Genomic DNA, 20,084 nt, shown 5'->3' with positions numbered 1-20,084 from the left:
ATACATTTAAATGTAATATAGTGGGATCCATGTTTTTGAATAGTGTGATTGGTGAGATGAACTCAAGAGTATAAAGTTTAGGGACAATTTAATACATTATTAGGAACTTTCTATTGGAGTTTCTTATCCTTTTTGATTATAAATATCATCAACCAAAATAATGTTATTTTGCTATAACATTTCTACAGATTCATCAGGTGACTTCATAAATAATTTATAATCTAAATACTTATACAATTATGATAAAAGGGAATCAATTATATTTTCAAAATTTTTACGATGAAACATTATTTTGCCTAAATAGCTCAAACATATAAAAGAACTATGGTCACTTTGCAATGATTCCTGACTTTAAACATAAATGGAATGAAAATGGAATGTATGTAAATCAAAACATCTTCCCATACCTGTGTGGTCTAATTTAAAGTTTATTTATTTATTGAGAGAGAGAGAGAAAGGGAGAGAGGGAAGAGAGAGAGGGAGAGACAGAATCTCTAACTTGACAGAGCACAGCCTGACGTGGGGCTCAAACTCACAAATCATGAGATCATGACCTGAGCCAAAATCAAGAATCAGTCGCTCAACCGAGGCAGCCATTCAGGCGCCCCATGTGTGGTCTAAGTTAGTAGTCATTTGGAGATGTCTTTTAATTTTCAGTTGTCTGATGAATGTGATATGTATTACATATATATGACTTTAAAACTTAAAAGATTCTTTATCACATATCACATACTGATCATTGGATTCTTAATAAAGCCTTATTTAGTAACTCCTATTAATATAACTCCAATTAAGAACAAGTTCGTATTGTCTCTATAAGCGAGTTCTTTGCATAGGTGGGTACCTATAGTGAAGACCCTTTTCTCATTCTGTATGTAAATATATGTAAGTATAAGTATACATTTAAGTACATATATACAGGGGGACCTGGGCGGCTCAGTTGGTTAAGCGTCTGATTTCGGCTTAGGTCATGATCTCATTGGCTTGTGAGTTCAAGCCCTGCATCCAGCTCTGTGCTGACAGTGCAGAGCCTGGAGCCTGCTTCAGATTCTGTGCCTTCCTCTCTCTCTGCCCCTCCCCCACTCCTGCTGTCTGTCTCTCAAAAATAAATAAAAACATTAAAAGTTTTAAAATAAATACATAGGTACATATGTATGCATGTATATATGTATGTATGCTACATATATATGAATGTACATATATATATGCATGCATACATATATACATTCATATATATATGAATTCCAGTGTGTCAGGGGAAAAACCAAAATTAAAGTAAATTATAGTGTTTTTCCTGCAAAAAATTACCTGTTGCCATTATTTGCAGTTTTAGAAGCAACATGTTGGAGTTTATGGAGTAATGTTTGCATATTTATAAGCATGAAATGTAAAAAAATGGAATTGTAATTTTTGCTTTTATAAAGGAATTGTATTTATCTATTCATTTCTTGGAAGAAGTTCGCCTCTTTTTACACAGTATAGTTTATTGTAGGCAGTAGTAATGGTACATATAATGATCAATTATATTTCATTATCCCTCTTTGTTTATATTTTCATGAAAATTGAAATATGCAATTGTGAGAATTAGGTATGTATGGCATATGGTGTTCAATAAAGAGAGAACAAATACCTTTTTAAATTACTCACCCATGACTTTTGCAGCTCTGCTTTATGAATACATTTATAAATCAATGGTCTTATTTCTTAAGATGATGAATAGCAAATGTTTACTTAAACCTTGGGCTATTTACCAATACATACATCAAAAGTTAGGCATTAAACAATTATAGAATATGACTTTCATAACTGCACAAACCAGAGAACCATTTCTTTACTGCTGATATGCAAATTGCAAGGAAAAGTATAAAAATTTATGAATTTCAAAAATAGTAATCACTTTTAGTTTATTTTGAATCTTTGAAAACATGTTTTTAAAATGCTTATAAATTTATATGTACTTGTTTAAGCCAAAATACAGTTAGTTTTATTTTACACTTGGATATTAACAATATTCTGAAAGGTTCCAAAATTTTTTTATTGTCTCATGGACAGTTTTATCTCTTGATTAAATTAACCAGTGTTCCTCTAGTCTTGTTTACTCAATTAACTTGATTAACAGGCCTATTTATATTGATAATACAAAGATAAAACTTCAGTTTAGTTTGTGGCTGTCTGAAATAACTTAAACTCTGCATATGTGCATTTTATTGTGTAGATATGACATTACATAAATTGTAGGATTATGTGGTACTTAGATGTGAGACTGAACCATCATAACTCTAAAAATTAAACAATTTTAATGCCAATGCATTATATTGGTTTTATATATTAAAAGAATTTAACACATATTCATTAAGTGTCTTTTATGTAATGATATTTTTCTAGCACAGTCATGAATAAAAGTTATTTTGCTCCAAAGTTATTGGAGCTCACAGTCTAGTAGAATTGAAATAAATACGGTGGATTAAATTTTCTTTCAAATTCTGTCACTCCTTCCCATGGAGAGACAAAGTGCCTATTTCTTTGTCCTTGACTCTGGTTAGGCCCTGTGACTTGTTTGGCCCAAGAGAATGCAGGGGAAATGCCATGGTGTAACTTCTGGTACTGCGTCGTAAGATATCTGTAGTTTCTATCTTTGCTGTTAGGGGTAACCCTTCTTGGAACCCAGCTGCATAGCTGGGAGAAAGCCTATCCAAAGGAGAGGTGTGGGTTAAAAGACCACAGGGACACTCCAGGAGAAAGACCCTGAGCTCCTGACAGGTGCCGGTTTTGTAGGAGTCACCTTAAATGTTCCACATAGTTGAGTCTCCAGATGAATGCAGTTCTAGCCAATACCACATAAAACAAAACAGCCTCTTGTCAGCACCTAGAATCATAAGAAATGATGAATAGTTATGCCATGTTAAACCATAACATTTTGGGGTGCAAAGGAAAGTTCAAAACCGAAGGCATGTTAAAAGTTTTAAATTATGTTTGTTAGAAGATGAAAAGTAAGTGCTAATTGTAAGCATAATAGTGTCTTTTATCCCAATGAAGTTTGAAAAGAAGTTAAAATAAATTATACTCACAGCTTCATGTTTTTCACAAGGAAACCAGAAACAGCTGCTGAAAATCATTTTGCACTTGTAATACATTCATTTATTTTATTGTTAGTTTACATTAATGGAAATATCCGAGAATTGGCACTTACCTGAGGTTGGGACAAGCAGACAGGTGACAAATGTGCTAATGAAAGTAGAACTAGCTGACTAGCTGTGATGCTCATTAAAAGTAGAGCTTGTCTAATTGATACAGAAATTTTCATTTTATTTTTTTTAGGTTTACTTGTTTATTTTGAGACAGAGATGGCACGAGTTGGGGAGAGGCAGACAGAGAGGGGGAGAGAGAGAGAGAATCCCAAGCAGGCTCTGTGCTGCCAGTGCAGAGCCCTATGTGGGGCTTGAACCAATGAAACCATGAGATCATGACTGGAGCCCAAACCAAGAATCAGACGCTTAACAGACTGAGCCACTCAGGCGCTCTGATACAGAAATTTTTGAAGTGAAATCTAATAAATTGATACATTGGTCAATATATATGTTTCTTGTGAGTTTAGCTGATAAAAACCACTACCAGTAAATTCAGAAGGTATTCCTAAAAATGAATTTATGCTCCTGTAGATCTCAGCTAGCCATAGGTCAGGAACTCCCAATCCTGCTGCCTAACAAAGGCATCTGGGGAATAATCAACAAGTCTGTCTAAATCCCACTCAGACCAATCGTTACAGAATTTCTCAGCATGGATTTTAAGCATAATTTCTTTTAAAGCACCCTCGTTAATTTTACATTGTAGTCATAGTTATGAACTACTGCCCTAGTCAACTCTGATTCTGCTAAAACAGTGTTGCCCGGTGAATTACACTGAAGTATATTGGGTCAGACTCTCTAAGAATCATCTCTCTTTATCATATTCTCAAATTATAAAATAATTCTTGTATAAAAAAAGATTTTGCTATGGTAATTCTGCATTGTTAACAACCCCAAACGTGTAGCTTTTAGCACATGGCCTTTTGCTTTCTTGCTCACGAATCTGTATTATCTGTGGCTTTAAGGTGACTTGTGGGGTCAGCTTGGATTTTCTCCAGACTGCAGGCCACAGGTTATGCCCGGGACTTCTCCACATATCTCTTAGTCTGTGACCCATGCTGCAAGGTCAATGGTTCTTTATGGCATAGATTTCTTATGATAGATGGCAGAAGAGAGAAAGGGCTGGTAGAACTTGCCATGTGTTTTAAGACTTATGCTCAGAAATGGTGCTCTGTCACTTTTGTCTGCATTCCACTGGACAAATAAGTCTCATGAACAAACTCAATGGTCTGTGAGGCAAGGGCATATACTCCATCTCAGGGAAGACATGGCAAGGAAAGAGAGTAGAGGAGGGGTTTGGAATAAATACTGCTCCTTACCACAGCGCTCATGTATATACTCATAACACAGTGTACTTGGAGAATCCAGAAAAAGAATGGAGAAATAATTTTATTCTGCAAGTAGCTTTCGATAGCTGCAAGTAGTCTGTCGAGGCTACTGATGGCTTCTTGTATTTTATTCCTTTTGCCTAAAGTGAACTTACTGTTTAATGTTCGCCTGAAGGGAGAATATTTTGATTCATTTTCTCACTTGAATATGTGATCTTGAATAAGCTTTTATTTTATAATTTTCATGCTTTATGCTGACACTTCAATTGTAATGTAAAAAATGTGTTTTATAAATCTTTTGGTATGATATTGAAGATTTTGAAAATGCAAATATCACTGAAATAAATGCAATAATAATTCATGTAATAGGTATTTAAAAGTATGTATTTTATAGATTCTATAGAAAAGTTGATTATATTGTAGTTTTCTATGTATTATTGTTCTACATAATTGTCAAAATTGTGAACAATCTCATGATATCCTCATGTAGAAAAGTGTATATAAAAAACATTACTGCCATATTTTTATTAGAGTGAAAAATGACAGGCATATTTTTCTGTATTAAATTTTGAAAACAGGGAAATCAGAATTAAAGTCTGTTGAGAACAATTCTTTTAAATTATGTTAGAACTTGAATAGCTTATTTGTTCTACTGGCTAGATGTATACATTCCCTCTTTCAGTGTGCTATGAAGATACCGTGCTAAATCCTCTATTGATATTATTTTAAAGGTTCACCACCAAAACGAAGTATTAAACAAATTTTGCAGAAAAGAAAGAGACTTAGAGCTTAATTGTGAAATAAATTAGGGATTTATATAATTCTAAGATCATTCAGTGAGATATTCTCTTTCTCTTTGAATTTAAACATAGTAACTACCACTGAAAGAAGAGTTCCACCAATTTCACCTTGATTCAGTTTTATCTATTTAGACCTACTGAAGATAACATGAAACTTAACATTTTAATTTCCAATTTCCTTGAAAAATGTATAATTCAGATATCAACAAAAGATAAAATAATTTGATATTGCCAACAAAGCACTTATTACCAATTGTTACTAATGATCTACAACTAACTTCCAAGATATCACACCACATAAATTAACAAAAAGAACTGTCTTAGGTGAACAGATTACCAGAACATTGTAGGAAACTAAAATTTTATGTGCATTTTAGTGGCCAAATTTTTCAATCTTGATTCTGATTTGGCAATTACTCTAAATTGAAATAGGAAATAAATTTAAGTAAACGTTTATTCAATAAAGAATGTTAGAGGCTCCTGGGTGGCTCAGTCAGTTAAGCATCCAACTCTTGATTCCTCCTCAAGTAGTGATCTTGTGGTTGTGAGATCAACTGCTGCATCAGGCTCTGCACTGGGCCTAGAGCCTGCTTGAGATTTTGTCTCTCCCTCTTCTTCTGTCCCTACCCTTCTCGCACTCTTGCTCTTTATCTCCAAAAAAATGTTAGCAGGTACAAAGAGTTCATTTTTATACAACGACAGATTTGGAATAACACAAAAATCTATAACTAAACTATTGTTTGAGTTAAAACTTACGTTGAAAAGTAGACTGATAGCCAAAAAAAGATAATAGGGCATAATAAGTTCATGTACATGGATGAGCTAATGGCTTTTTTATAATTATGTCTTGCAATTACATAGCACATTACAGTGAATAAAGGATATTCATATACATTATTTTGAGGGTCATTTGGTAAGACCTCAAAATATCAAGGTGACATAGATTTGGTAGAGTTATTCCCATTTGATAAATCACCCATCTGGGTTTAAAAAGTTAAATAAATTTTTCAAATTAGACTATAATTAAGTGTGAGAGCCATGAATCTAAGCCAGACATCATGATGTAGGTCAAGCATTCTGTTTACTATTTTAAAGATACTACACACATATTGGATATCTATAGTACATTGGTTTTGGTTTAGTTGTTGTTGTTGTTGTTGTTGTTGTTGTTGTTGTTGTTTTTAATCATATAGCAATCCTACAGGACATTCATCTTTAAAAAAAATCAGAAAATGGAGTTTCAGAACTTAAGTAACTTGTCAGTATTTGGTGAAAAGAATTTTAATTTGAAGCCACCTTGCTCTCTTCACTGTATCTTCCTTTGTGCCTAAGAAGATTCAGAGTTTAAAAATTATAAGAACATAAAATACGCAAACAGCAAGGTATAATGCAAACTTTTTCTTTGTTTTTGTCCTTTTATCTTTTCCTTCTTTTCTCATTTTTCTTCAATTTACTTTTCATTTTTATTTTATATTTCTCTCTTTTCCTTCTTATTTGTTCCATTTTTCTCATTTATTGGTAAAGCCATTTTAAAAATTAAATCTCCTGTAAGAACAGAATTGCTATGCTAAATAAGGAATAATCAACGTTGACAAACCTCCCTTTCCTCCCTGAAGCAATCTCTGAGGTTTCCTTATAAACTACTGAAAATAAAAATGGTAAAAATGTCTGACAAAGAGACATGTTATATTTCAGTTGCTTCTCTATATAGCATAGCTGGGAAATACAGAAAATAAGCAAACGCTACAGACAGTAATTTGGCATACCATGAATAGTAGATTTAGGGGCAAAGTGGGAACAAATTATTAAGAAAAGAGCATTAAAATACAATTCCTAATAATTCCAAAAAGGACTTTAACATTGTATGGTTTAATTACAATAATTTAACAGATCAGAACAAATGGTCAGAGAAGGTGCCTTGCTAAAATCATATAGTAGAAGGGGCTCACAATAACCACCTTGACCTCAGTTTCAAGCACAGGTTTTAGATAAATGTTATTTATTTTTTTAATATTTGTTGATTTTTGAGGGGGGTGGGCAGAGTGAGAGGGGACAGAGGATCCAGAGAGGGCTCTGTGCTGATAGCAGCGAGCCCGATGTGGGGCTCCAACTCACAAACCGAGATCTCCAAAGTCAGACACTCAACCAGCTGAGACACCCAGGGACCCCTATATAGATGTTATTTTAAAAAAAACTTCCTTATGTTGGGGTGCCTGGGTGACTCTGTTACGCATCAACTCTTGATTTTGGTTCAGGTCATGAGCTCATGGTGGTTTGTGAGTTCAAGCCACACGTCGGCCTCTGTGCTGACAGCAGAGCCTGCTTGATATTCTTTCTCCCTCTCTCTCTGACCCTCCCTCACATATGCTTACTCTCATTCTAAAAAATAAACAATTAAAAAATAATAAAATAAAAAGCTTTCTTATGTCATATTATGAATATCAAAAAGTATTATATACAGATGCCACTGCAAAATTAAATGTCTATATTTAGATATTACATTGAGATTAAATGGGTATACCATCTCTAGGATCTTTTTAAAAAAATGTTTATTTATTTTGAGAGAGAGAGAGACAAAGAGAGAATGAGCGGGAGAGGGACAGAGAAAGAGAGAGAGAGAGAGAGACAATCCCAAGCAGGCTCCGCACTCAGCATGGAGCCCAACACTGGGCTTGATCTCATGACTGTGAGATCATGACATGAGTTGAAATCAAGAGTTGGACGCTTAATTGACTGAGCCACCCAGGTGCCTCAAGACTACATGGCTATACCATTTCTAGGATCCTGAAGTCATCTGTCAGATTCTCTTTTCTAACTATTCAACAATCTCAGAGAAACTATGTAGGGAGTTAAATGTTTTAAGATCATTTTAAAAACTGGACTAGGGGCGCCTGGGTGGCGCAGTCGGTTAAGCGTCCGACTTCAGCCAGGTCACGATCTCGCGGTCCGTGAGTTCGAGCCCCGCGTCAGGCTCTGGGCTGATGGCTCGGAGCCTGGAGCCTGTTTCCGATTCTGTGTCTCCCTCTCTCTCTGCCCCTCCCCCGTTCATGCTCTGTCTCTCTCTGTCCCAAAAATAAATAAAAAACGTTGAAAAAAAAAATTTAAAAACTGGACTAGAAGTTGCACCCATTATTTTTATCCATGTTTCCATGTTTTAGAACAAGTCACATGGATCCAATTGTTTGCAAGGAGCCTGGGGAGTTTATGCTTCCTGATTCCTCATAGGAAAACAAATTGATTAGTGAACACATAGAACTAAGAAGTCAAGAAAAATGAGCACCTAGCCTTGATTGAGTGCCTCGATTAGGCACTCAACAAATAACTTTTGATAAAAAGGTTGAAAATAAAGGGATAAAAAAACTATGTACCATGCAAACACTAACAAAAGAAAAATGGAATAACTATATTAATCTAAGACAAAACACATTTCAGAACAATGAAAATTATCAGGGATGAAGAAGGGCAAAACATAATGATAAAGTGGCCAATTCTCTAAGAAGACAAAACAATCATAAATAGTTATGCATCTAACAACACAGCACCAAAATACATAAAGAAAAAAACTGATAAAACTGATGAGAGAAATAGACAAGCTCACTTTATAGTTGGAGACTTCAAAATGATTATGCCAGCAACATATACCTCAAGTAAGTAGACAATTAGTAAGGCTATAGATGCCCTGAACAGCACTATCAATCAATTTGTTTTAATTGACATTTTACAAAATACTCCTGGAAAAAAAGGAGCAGAGTGCACATTGTTCTCAAGCTTCACCCAGATATACCACATTTAGAATGATGAAACACACACTAAAAATTTTTAAAGTTATAGAAATTTTACAAAGTATGCTCTCAGACTATAATAGAATTAAACATAAATTAATGATAAAGAGAAGAAATTATCAAATACTTGAAGATTAAACTTCAGATGTTTAACACATGAGCCAAAGATGTCTCAAGACATATTAAAAAATAAATTTAAACCAAATAAATATGAAAATGCAACTTATCCAAATTTGTTGAATGCAGCTAAAGCAACACTTAGAGAAAAACTTATTGCATTAAATGCATATATTATAAGTGAATAAAGACCTAAAATCAATATCATAAGCTTCTACTTTAGGAAACTAGAAAAATAACGAATTAACTTGAAGCAAACAGAAGAAAATTAAAATGAAGTAGGCAGAAAGAAAATAAAATAAATGAGAATTAGGGCACGTGGGTGGCTCAGTTGTTGAGCGTCATACTTTGGTTCAGGTCATGATTTCTTGTTCATGGGTTCAAGCCCCTCATGGGGCTGACAGTTCAGAACCCAGAGCCTGCTTTGGAGTCTGTGTCTACCTCTCTCTCTGCGCCTCCCCTACTCACATTCTGTCTGTCAAAAAATAAAATAAAATGTTCAAAATTTTTTTAATAAAATTAAAATTGGTTCTTTGAAAAAAAAAATAGGTAATATTGATGAACTTCCAGACGGGCTAATTTAAACAAAAAAGGAGCAAAGACACAAACTACCAATTTAAGAAATGAAGCAGGGTTCATCACTACTGACACCCATGAACATTGAAAGGATAATAAAGGAACAATTCCTGTGAACTTCATAGCTTAGATAAAACATACCAATTCCTTGAAAGACAGGAACTACAAAAAATGACTCAGAGAAATCGATTACCTGAATAACTTTATGTCTACTAAAATAATGGAATCAATAATTTCAAAATTACTAAAAAGCAAATAAAGCAAGGTTGAGGGATACAAGGTCCATATACAAAATTTAAGTGCATTCCTATATATCTGCAGTGAGTGCTGATGAAGTATGAATGTCATTTTATCTGTGTAGTCTTCCTCCTGAAAACATGTAATCATTAGAAAAAATATCAGACAAAACCCAATTGAGAAAAATTCTACCAAGTCCCTGACTAGAAGTCCTCAAAACTGTAAAGATCGTCAAAAGTAAAAAATGTCTGAGAAACTGTCCCAAACCAAAAGAGTCTAACAGTCTAAAATTCTAAGAGCCTAGAATTTTAGGAGTCTAAAAAGTTTGCCAAAATAAAAAGTGTGTTACCTAATGAATCTATATGTTCCTGTTCTTCTTACCTAAAGGTAAAATTGCATTTTGATTTTCTGCTAATAGCCATTCCAAGAATTGCATCCTGTTTAGTTGACTGCTCTCTTTCCAAGGAACTGTTCTGTGTCCTTAGCTCATAGCCATTGGTTGTGCTCTTATTTGATACTGACAGACTACACTAGAATTGTGATTTTACTTGTTAAATTACTAATGTATTGTTACTGCTCCTGAGGAGTCCTGCTGTGCTTGTCTAAGACATTGAACCTTCTGTTTAATGACACGGGTATGAATGGAATCTGAAGTCATTACCTTCCCTTGGGTATTATGGCCATTACTGCTGTCCATACCCACCTAGTGCATTTCTGGGGTACTTTCTATTCTTACCCTCTGCCTTCTCCTACTGTTGTTCTTCAGTAAAATCACCCAGATTATACCTCTATCTCTATACATATGCATATATGTACACATATACTTACACATGTGTGTATATTTCTGTTTATAATCTTATGTCTTTAATTTTAAAGGTATTTTTGAGATTGTGATTCTAAATGTATCACAATTATTAATGTAATCTTATTTCAACACTTTCCACATTATATTCATTGAGAGGTATTCTTTGATATAAATTTTTATTTTTATTAACTTGTCCAAATCATCTATATTTCTTTACCTAAACAGTTTATGAAAGTTTTGACAGGTAAAATTTATCTTTATTGGCTGCCAACTGTCTATACTGTCACCCAGCATATTTTCAGATCTAAAGATCCAAAAAACAAACTTCTGATTGTCATGAACCTCTGCCAAAGAGAACTTTGTGAAATAAAAGAGAAAATGATGCTGGGATGTCATTCTCATGTTGAAGACTGTCTTTTCCTTGCAGTCTTTGAAAAGAGTTCTACAGTTGAAACATAGTATCTGTCACTTTTCCAGGATAAGGAGAAAGCAGGGAAGAGTACATGGGTTGTATAACCATCACTTCTGCTATACAATAGATTAGAAAACCTAGACAACTTTGTTAGTCTTCTGGTTAAGAAACACTTGAGAATCTCATATATAGTACATTGACCAGAATAATAAATGTACATGAATTAAATTCTGATGTAGTTCTTTCAGAGATACATGTTTAGCTATTAACTAACAATAATATAAAAGAAATACTTTTCTTCCAGAGAGATGACACTGTATTTTACCTGATTAGCTGAAAGAATAATATTTGAGAACTGTTCTATAAGGGTTGATATGTCTCTTATACCACCAGAATTTATGAATGAGGATATGGTCTATGTAATGATTTTGAATGTATTTGGATTTGAACAAGAATATTCACAGTATATTAATTCATTTATCAAATGTTATTGATGGCTTATTATGTGTCCAGTACTTTGTTAGGCTTTAATGGGCTGCTATGTGAACAAGACAGATATGGCCTCTGCCCTCAAGTATACCACATCATATGCATTTATATGCAGTAAATATATTAAGACTGAGAAAGGAAACAAAATGTATAAATGAGATAGAATGCTGAGATAGAGAAAATCAAGATGGATGGGCTTTTCTCATTGAGGAAATTAGAGAAAGTCCGTGCTATATGAAAAGTATTAAGGATGAGAATAAGATAACCATGAATAATAATAATAATAATAATAATAATAATAATAGATCATTATAGACTTACTGGCATGATTAAGTTGTTCATCCCTGTTTACATAGCTTCTAAGATGACCAAGTTTGAAGCAGTACTTTCCTTGAAATTCTACTGGCTACTGACATTTATTTATTCTGCTTCCTGAAGTATATTGGTCAAAATTATGGCTAACGTTGAAGTTGTTGTGAAGATATTTTTTATTAATATTTTCTACAGAAATTATTTGCCACATCAGAAGCACACACCGTAGAAGGGATTATTTTCTAACAAATCCTTAAATACTAGGATACTTATCACAGGCATCGGAATTCAAACGTGTAATTTTGCTGCCATTGCTTAGAGGAAAATGGCTCAGGTAAAATAACCTACCATTAGACATCAACTAAGGTTTGGTTGCTTGATCATTGTATTTTAGTTTTACTTAGTTATTAGCTTTACATCCATTTTCTTTTTGATGGGGTAAGTTTAATTCTTTGAATCCAAAAATATAGTCATAGGGAAACATCTCGTCTTCCTGTATTTTGATTGTTGCCTGCTAATTCCACAGATAATCTAGAGCTGTATAAAGTCTGACTCTCAATAAGAATAATCAGGATACTTGTCTCCAAAGAAAAAAACAACAATGATTTCCTGTGCTGTGTCATGTCTCTCTTCTGATGATTAAAGTATAGGAAAAGAGTTTTCAGTATCTGTCAGTAGAATCACAACTGACTGAGGAACTCACCAAAGATTTTATCAGAATGAATTACAGGAAGCTATACCAGTCTAAGTTGATGTGTACAGTCAGTAGTAACAAAGTAACAACTGAATAGTGGGTCACATCACACATGGCCTAAGTATTATTTCAATATTCTTTATTTAGTATTCTCCACTAGTGTGATGTTCCTTTTTGCTTGTTTGAAATATCAGAAAAGTGTAAAGTTTTGAAGAATGTTAGAATTAGTCATTCTGAGTTTTTTTCTAAAAAATCTTTAATTTTAATGGGAATTATTTAATACATTGTACACAGATAGTCTTTTTTTTTAAACGTTTATTTATTTTTGAGACAGAGAGAGACAGAGCATGGACAGGGGAGGGGCAGAGAGAAAGGGAGACACAGAATCTGAAACAGGCTCCAGGCTCTGAGCTGTCAGCACAGAGCCCGACGAGGGGCTCACACTCACAGACCGTGAGATCATGACCTGAGCCGAAGTCGGACGCTTAACCGACTGAGCCACCCAGGCTCCCCGATTGTACACAGATAGTCTTAACTTTAGGGCGGTCTTGTGTATAATTCTTTGTTAGACTTTTGACTAAACTTCAAGGGAAGACAATTTATTGAGATATGACAAAAGTGCAATTTAAAACATCATTAATATCGGGCACCTAGGTGGCTCAGTTGATTAAGCATCTGACTCTTGATTTCCGCTCAGGGCATGATCTCACAGTGAGTTCGAGCGTTGCAATGGGCTCTGCAATCATGGTGTGGAGCCTGCTTGGGATTCTCTCTTTCTTTCTCTCTCCCTGCCCCTCCCCCATCTGCTCTCTCTAAATAATAAGTAAATAAATTAAATTAATGAATAAAGAAAAAATGTTAAATATCATATGCACTGAATTCTGACACTTCAACTAAATCTTACAAATTTTAAAGAGTCTGGACTATTATTATTTTATTTCTATTCACATGATAGAAACCAAATGTGTTCAAATCTTTGTTTTCTGTTGAAGTACATTTTCTGATGGTTAAAGGCTGCTGTCAGTATAAATTTTAACAACTTAGGCAACTCTGTTCCAAAGTGTAGTTTCTTATGTTGTATACTTTTTGAATAGCAAAAGATTTGAATAGTTTCTTACGTTGTATACTTTTTGGATAGCAAAAATTTCCAAACTCTCCCTCTCTAACACACATGCATGCACGCACACACACACACGCGCGTGTGTGTGTGTGTGTGTGTGTGTGTGTTAGGAAGAGAGAGTGAGAAAAGGAAGGGAGTGAGGGAGGGAGGAAGGGATAAAGAATATGAGAGAATGAGAGAGATTTTGAGAGAGAACCCTGTTCCCATTATTTTCCTGGTTTGTAAAATTCTCTGCAGTGTGTTGTAATTTCGTAAGTTCTTCACTTAATGAACCTGCTGGATTTGGGGATTCATTGGACAATAGTGCTATTCTAAGTGCTCCAGAGAATTGGGACTTTCAGATACCACATTGTTTCATCCAGACTACAATGTTTATTTTTCAATCTAGGTCCTCTGAAATGGATATAGTTCTAGTTGAAAATGTTTTGGGAAGTTGCTAATTACAATTTCTTGTATTTGACCATAGAGATTTCAAAGACCTCAACTAACTGCTTCCTCCTGGACTCTGCATCATTAGATACGTCACTGCTTTGATTGGCAAACCACCATTATTTGAAGGTTGGATATCCCAAGTCCTAAACAACTACATCATTATGAGTCTGATACTGGTTAGTAGAAGATGCTGTGTTCAAAAAAGTCATTCAGGGAACCCATGGTTCTTCAGTTAGGAGCTCTGCTAACTTCTATGACATGATCCTCTCCTACATTTAACCTAAAATGGTGGAAAATAAGAGTCCATGTGTCTCTTGTAGGTTTCCATTAGCTAAGCCTGGAAGTGGTAGATATCATTTCTGCTGACATTTCATTTGCACAATTTGGTCATACGAGGTCACCAAACTGCAAGAATGATTGGGAAATGCACTTTGTGCATGTGTGTGTGTGTGTCCAAATACAGAAAGAAACTGAGAATGTTAAATATGTAGTAATCTCTGACTCAGAGTTGACTAACACCTCATAAACTTTACCATCTCCGAGTAACTTTAACCTTAACAAATACTGCGTATAGTTAGATTCAGAGAGATTAATAGGAGACATACATCTCGTCCATGCTATATCTACAAGAGATTAATTGTAACTGCTTTTAAAGAAAGATCACGTCGAAAAAGAATAACCGTATTTATATTAAATTTCATTTTTGGCATTTTCTAGCATTTTCATGTTTCATCAGCATTTGTCTCATAAAGTTCATCGTGTTCATTTGCTTCTTCCACTTTCTGTAAAGCCTCTTCTTCCAGGTTTCACTTCATCCCTGTCCTGTGATTCAGAGTCTAGCCCTTTCTTAGCCCTTTGTTTATGCTCAGGTGCCTCTTTTTATCAGTAAATGGGAGAAATTTTGCATTTTCTACTCACATTGACATCTTATGCACAGTGATTTTGTGTTTCTAAAAGCTGTTTCTGTCTCTTCCATTTTCTTTCATTTCTTCTGCCAACAATTAATTCTTTACATTTGCATATCCATTTCAGTCATTGGTTTTGAAGCTACCAGTTTTGTCATAAAAATAAAACTGACTACCCTCATGTTCATCACGAAGAGTGCATACACATACACATGCACATACATAATTAACACACATATGTGCACAATTGAATGACATAAACATTCTGGGGTCCAATATTAGATATATTGTCTCTGAAGTTTTTATAGTACTTCATAACACTAACTCAATATTTATATTTTTCTCAGCCTTGAAACTTTTGGTATATTTGGCTTTATTTTGACCATTTTTGGCATGTAAAATATCAGTGAAAACATTCTTTAAGAACACAGTAGTTATTTCTTTAAGAAAACAATATACTCAGGCTTTATCTTTCTTATGGGATATAAACCTAATAACTTCTAAGAAATATTTTCAAATGACTGTCTTTTCTAAGATACATCTGGAATTACTGCCAAATATTCCATGAAGACATTTGGGTCAGTGTTGGCAAACATATTTATTTATAGATAATTTTAAAGAAAGAAATGACTTCTCTCAAAAAATCTTTGATGTCCACAGAATTCACTTTCATAGTAATTATCCTGGAGGAGTGAAAAAGCCAACTGATATTTAGGCCTTGCAGGCTTTAAGACACAAGTTTCCCCTAGATATATATGAACCACATCTCCATACTTAATCTCCAGATTTTGAAAAAAAAACATCTTTTCAGAAACAGCAACATGTGTGAGTGAACCTCCTGACATCATCCACCAACTGCTTGAAGTATTCTAATAAATAATGTGACTGTTGTCTCAATTAGGGTATGAAATTGTTACTGTTCAGATAGTTGCTATTGGAAATAGTGTTGTGCTTCAGTTTCCAGCAGTTAAAACGTTGGAGGGAAAGAGTTTTTCATTTCTCTTCTTGAAAAATTGTCCCAGCTGATGTAGTATATAGAAAATCTTTGTAGTTGGAGAGTCTGGGTGGCTCAGTCAGTTGAACAACTGACTGTTGATTTTGGCTCAGGTCATGGGATTGAGCCCCCATCAGTCTCCGCACTGAGCATGGGGCCTGCTTAAGAATCTCTCTCTCTCTCTCTCTCTCTCTCTCTCTCTCTCTCTCTCTCTCTGCCTCTGCCCTGGGCCCCTACTTGAGCAACCTCTCTCTCTAGCTCTAAAATAAAATTTAAATTTTTTTAAAAAAACATTCTCTCTAAAAAAACAGAAAAAGAAAATCCATGTAGTTGATGGTCTGTATCACTTTCCACTTAATGGTCAATTGATAATAAGATATTGAAATCACATGGGTGTGAAATCAAGTGTGCACACACACATAACCCTCGACTTTTAATGTGAAATATATTCTTACAAAATATGACATTGACAACATCTCAGTAACAAAAGCCCTTTCAGGGAAAATCCAAGATGTATTCATGACTGGAGGCCCCTTGTGGGGAGAAGGAAAGGAGATCCGTAGGAAAAGGAATGGAGTGGTGAAGGGAAGATAAACCACACTCAAGTTAGGGCCTTGACTGTTTCAGCAGTGTATCACTGACTTGTGTGAATACAGGGAAATCATGTGGGTGAAGTTTACTGATACTGAGAGCTAGAAAATTAGGCAGCACTGATAATAACTGTGGTTACTGAGATTCAGAGAGTTTAACTGTTTTGCCCAAAGTCTTACTCATAATCAGTTGGAGAGAAGGAGTTAGAATTCAGCTCTCCTCATGTGTATTTCATTATCCTTTCCATGATATATTATAGGTGTTATGAAGTTTAGTTGTGTATGGGATAGCACATTTCAATACATAACATTTAAAATCCATTTCAACTCTTAAGATTTTTATAATAGTATTTGACATAATTATGTTTTAATACTGCCATTGACAAGTGATTGCATGTGGTACAAAATATAGAATAAAGGTAAGTAAATTTAACTTTTTATCATTCTGCATGGGCTATACATGAGCTATGCAATCATACTGTATGATTGTTATAGTAATTAAAAATCTAATAAAATTATGTATTTATTCCATTAAAAAAGTACACCAGGAAAACTATTCATAAATCCAGCTTCCAGGAACCCTGTGCATATTGACTTGAATGACAAGCATCATACTGTCAGCAGAACAGAGTTACAAGAGATAGACACTGTGAAATCCTGTAAACAACTCCTGTCACACAACTCTGAATTTTGAAACATTTTAACATTTATTCACTATGGTGGGAAATTATCAGAATGCAATCTGGCACAATTACCAGCAGGAGATAATCCAAGAATCAAAACTTTAGCATTTGACCTCATATGAAAGTGCAGTGTTATGAGTTGTATTGATTATTTTAATCCCATGTCACACTAGAAATATTGTTAAAGCTCTATGATCAGTCTTTGATTGCCATTTGCCTTGTAGCAGAGGAAAACTGCAGTTGATCTATCAATAAAACTAGACCTAGAAATATGTTATACATTCAAATTTAATAAATGGAGTAATGATTTAAAAAACATCCATGATCATATTTCATGATATCATTTCCATAGCAATTGGTTTAGGTACATGCCAAGTTAGATTGTGTTTATATTTTCACATTGAAAAATTACTAGTCATGCGATCAGCAAACAGATATTAACTTATATTTTGCAATTTGGAAAAAAAACACAACCTAAACTCTTAATACTTGTTCAAACTGCTTTATGAAGAAACACATTGTACATAATATTGATATAGGTCAGTGATGACCCCTAGGTGGCTGAAACTTATATACTTAAAGGATAACAACACAACAAACAAAACAAAAGCAGTAAAATCCACATTTGAAATTACAAATGTGCTGTAATTGGGAAGATAAAGGAAACTCTATATTGTTTTGGATAAAACTGTGTTCCCCCAAAACTCATAGATTGCAGCTCTAACCTCCAATGTGATGGTATTTGGTGATAGGGCCTTTATGGAGATAATTAAGATTCGATTAGATGGTAAGATTGAGGCCCTAATCTGATAGGACTGGTGTCCTTATAAAAAAAAAAAAGAATGAGACATCACAGCTCACTGGCTTTCCACGAATGCACAGAGGAAAGTCTGTGTGAGGACATAGCAAGAGATAGCCATTTGCAAGTCAGGAAGAGAAATCTTACCAGAAACTTTCTAGCATCTGGACCAGAGACCTCTAGCTTCCAGAACTGTGAGAAAATAAATTTCTGTTATTTAAGCCACTCAGTGTGTGGTACTTTGTTATGGCTGCCCCAGCAGACTAATACATATGTGTATGACAAAAACTATGTTTTCAATGCTCATATTACTTATGGAACAAATAAAAATTCATTATACAAGAATTACATTAATTAGCCAAAAGCTTTGGTATACTGCATACTATCATGTTGCATCGCTCGAGTATAACCTCAGATATATTATAATCTCATATAAGAATATTAGAAAACACTGCAGAAATTGTTGAAGAAATTACCAAACATGCAAGTAGAAAAGTAGAAAATGTATACTTATTATCTCTATAAATTAGGTCAAAATGAACACATAAAAACATGTGGCTATGTAAATTATATCCATATAGGTTTCCAAAAACACATACTTAAAAGTTATATAAATATGTAGATGTTGGATCCAATGAGAAGACAAAATGACTCTTTGATTACTAAAGAACAGTTACAGTTCAAAGGCCATTCATGACAAATATGATTATAGGATGATTTCATTAAATTTTTGGTTTTGATGTCCATCTAGATTGTAAATTTTTTCCAAATACCATGTTTTAAACTTTATCAAAAGTGTGGAGAAATAAATGACTTGCCATAAAATTATTTTTTTGTCTTTGTTATCAAAGTGTATTTTGAAGTTTTATAAGAAAGCCAATTATAAAGCAAAACAATCTCATTGAGATAAAAACAATACTGTTATAGATTACTAGTAGTTAATATTACAGAAAGGATCAGAAAGCCACAAAATTATTATTTCAAATTACATTTGAAATTAGAAAAAAATAGAACAGAATTTGGAAATTAAAATGGGATTGGGTAATTTAGGGCCAGAAGTGTCCAGATCTATCTATTTATCTATCATCTATCTATCTATCATCTATCTATCTATCTATCTATCTATCTATCTATCTATCTATCGTCTGTCATCTATCATGTTTCTACATTTATATATGTCTTCAAATTGTGTGCATTAAGCATAATATTGAGCATAAAATTATGCATAATGTTTTTTATTAAACTCATATGGTCATTTGGTATATTTTGTATTTGTTTTATTGGTCCAGTGTCTGGTCACATACAAACCATTTAATGAGAGTCAGATAGTTTTTTTGGTAATATTGTCCATTTATTTTTTTTAGACATTTAAAAAATTTTTTAATGTTTTTATTTATTTTTGACAGAGAGAGAGAGAGAGAGAGAGAGAGCGAGCATGAGTGGGGGAGGGGCAGAGAGAGAGGGAGACACAGAATTCGAAGCAGGCTCCAGGCTGGAGCTGTCAGCACAGAGCCCGATGCGGGGCTCGAACTCATGGACTGCGAGATCATGACCTGAACCGAAGTCGGACGCTCAACCGACTGAGCCACCCAGGTGCCCCTGTCCATTTATTTTTAATGTATTCAGAAAATATATTAAACTAATTCCATGTGCCAGGCAAAGTGTAACTTGGGAGATAGAGAACAAAGCACCCATGCTTTCTTCTCTCATGTAGCTTTCTCTCTAATGAGACAGACTGGCATTAATCAAGTGATCTCACACAGGCAAGTATATATTGAAAATTGAAATTAATGTTAGGAAGGAAAACTACAACTACTGAAATCTAATCATGCAAAGTGAAATATATAGCCTATTTTTCTGAAAATTTACAAAATGTTATATTTT

The 20,084-nt window shown here is 34.2% G+C and overlaps 1 long non-coding RNA gene across 2 annotated transcripts in view; it reads left to right on the top strand.

Annotated features, from left to right (window-relative positions):
• LOC131507074 (uncharacterized) overlaps positions 1-20,084 on the top strand; it is a 131,131-nt gene that overhangs the window by 48,580 nt on the left and 62,467 nt on the right. Inside the window, exon 3 of one of the 2 annotated variants that reach the window (XR_009259306.1) lies at positions 14,264-14,405. The exons of the other annotated variant lie outside the window; for it this stretch is intronic. This is a non-coding gene — a long non-coding RNA (uncharacterized LOC131507074). The remainder of the gene's footprint in view (positions 1-14,263; positions 14,406-20,084) is intronic. 2 annotated transcript variants of the gene reach the window in all.

The sequence above is a fragment of the Neofelis nebulosa genome, chromosome 3, assembly GCF_028018385.1.
Source record: "Neofelis nebulosa isolate mNeoNeb1 chromosome 3, mNeoNeb1.pri, whole genome shotgun sequence".
NCBI lineage: Eukaryota > Metazoa > Chordata > Mammalia > Carnivora > Felidae > Neofelis > Neofelis nebulosa.
This window is presented reverse-complemented; position numbering and strand designations above follow the sequence as displayed.